This window comes from Musca vetustissima, unplaced genomic scaffold (genome assembly GCF_032173495.1).
Source record: "Musca vetustissima isolate MV318-11 ecotype Yass unplaced genomic scaffold, APGP_CSIRO_Mvet_v1 utg25250, whole genome shotgun sequence".
In the NCBI taxonomy this organism is placed as follows: Eukaryota; Metazoa; Arthropoda; class Insecta; order Diptera; family Muscidae; genus Musca; species Musca vetustissima.
Genome location: NW_026878673.1, coordinates 10,405 through 13,005, shown reverse-complemented (window position 1 = coordinate 13,005; position 2,601 = coordinate 10,405).

Here is a 2,601-nt window from a genome sequence, read left to right as displayed (position 1 = left end):
GTGTTCAAAACTGCCCCCCCCGGGGGGCACCTTTGAACAGGGGTTGGCATTTTTGAACGACATGGTTTTTTACAGTGTTTATGTTCAAATATGTATGTATTTTATTCATACATATCAGAAATGCATTAATTCATTAAAAAATATATAAAAAATATTCAAAATTTAAAAAATTTAGATCAAAAATTATTAAAACATAAAATGTCTTAAAAATACAAATTAATATGGTGAAAAATACAGTTAATTTCGTAATCTTATTAGCCCATTTGAAATTTTGAGAAATCCAAGCCAAAAGTTAAAAACTCCTTTTTTTACTCGAGTTTAATGGGCATGTTCAAAGGTGCCCCACCCATGGCATTTTACGGAAATTTAAAATAACTTTTTTTGTAATAAATATATATGAAAGAAATTACATTAGTTATGTTTGAAATGATTGTTGGAATGCAAAAAATTTGTTTGACGAAAGAAAACTATCACAGAATTCTTCCTGCGCCCTTACAACCAAATGAATAAAAGTTTACAATGACACTGCGAAAACATGGTCACCCATGCACAATTTTTCGACAACTGAAAAAGCAAGCCAAAGTGGTTCACGCATATAGAGAACAAGATTGCCATATACAAAAATGTGGTTGCGGGTCGGAAAAATATTAAACCAAGATTTTATGAGCGCTGTTCAAAGGTGCCCCACGTTCAAAGGTGCCCCCCTCTCCCCTACACATTTTTAAAACTTCATACATATCTCGATCTTACACCCTAACAGTGATCCTGACTCCAAATTTCATGATTCTAGCTCTATTGGTTCGCCTAAAGTTCAAATTGTACCGACTTTAGTACCATTTAGTACCCATGAATATAAATTGCTTAAACTGAATCCTGACTCCAATCCTACACCCAATACCGTTATCCTGACTCCAAATTTTGTTGTTTCCGCTCATTCGGTTCACCCAAATCCAAATAGTATCAATTATAGTGCGATGCAGTATTTTTCGTACACATCAGTAACAAATTTCCAAAACTACGATGGTAATGTTAATTTCAGGTTTCAGGATACCTCCAAAATAAATGTTCACCCAATATAGTACCATGTAGTACTTTTCGTACACACACGCTTTCAAAACCATCTCCTTAAATGGACCCTACTTCTCAACCTTAATTCACACTCCAAATTTCAAGTTTTTAGCACTATTCGTTCACATGCTATAGAATTTTACCAAATTTAGTACATTTTCGTACTTTTCAGATAGTTATAGTTCGAATTTCCAAAAACCCTTTGGTACATCTATCCTACAATCCATCAGTGCCCTCATTTAAAATTTAAGAGTTCTGTACCGGTTCGCCAAATACAAATGGTATCACATTTAGTACTTTTCGTACCGTACTAGTACGAGTTTCCTAAAACCCAGCCTTATCTGTCACCTTTGGACCAAGAGTGACCCTCACCCAAAATTTCAAGATTCCAGCTTCAGCCGTTTCGTCTGGGCGTTGATGAATCGTTATATCCGTCAGTCAATCATTCCTTGGTTAGAGCTTGAAAAAATAATCTTTAAAAAATCCACGGCGTGGTTAGGTCCCTGAAAAATATTCTTTAAAGAATCCACGCCTTGGTTAGGTCCCTGAAAAATATTCTTTACAAAATCCACGACTTGGTTAGACCCTAAAAATTAATCTTTAAAAAATCCACGCCTTGGTTAGGTCCCTGAAAAAATATTCTTTAAAAAATCCATGACTTGATTAGACCATGTAAAATGAATCTTTAAAAAATCTACGCCTTGGTTAAACCCCTAAAAATATTCGAGATATTCTTTAAAAAATCTGCATATATTCCTACACCATTTAAAATTGTGAAAACTTCTTTAAAAAAACCCAAGTTTTGTATGGGACCCTGAAAAATATTCTTTAAAAACCCCAAACCTTGTATTGGTCCCTGAAAAATATTTTTTAAGAAACCCACAATGGCACCACAGTTTTTTACCCACTGTGCCATTAAAATTATTATCATGTGTCTGCATGCCAATCTTCGCCTTTTTAATGGAACTTTTTAATTTGCTCTATCATTTTTTTTCGTTTTTGACATTTCATATTGTTTTTGTGACATCTCCTACCAAATGTTATTGATACTCGAGAATATGATTGTTATCTTGGAGACAGCACCAATACCACATCCACCACCACCATCATTATCATCAAATTGCACTTGAATTCGATGATGATGGTAAATGAATCAACCATCGAATCTCTTTTCGCAGAGGCAAATGATACTTCTTCTGAAATTTCTTCAGTTTCCAGAAATATTTGTCATCTTTTCAGTTTAACTTTAACGTTTTCGGAGTTCATGTGTGATTTATAGCGAACAAGTTTTAGTATTACGCAAATACAGAAAAATATAATAAAATATATTGAGAACATGATAACAAATAAATTGAAATTATTGATTTTAATTGCAATCGGAATTATCATACCAACTGTGAAAGGTATGATGAAAAAAAATGTTTAGAAATAGTAAATGAGTAAAAAATATTTGAAAAACTTTGATCGGATTCGAAATGATTCATAAGTGCAAAAAGGAAATATTTAAATACAGAAAATATTATTAATAAATAT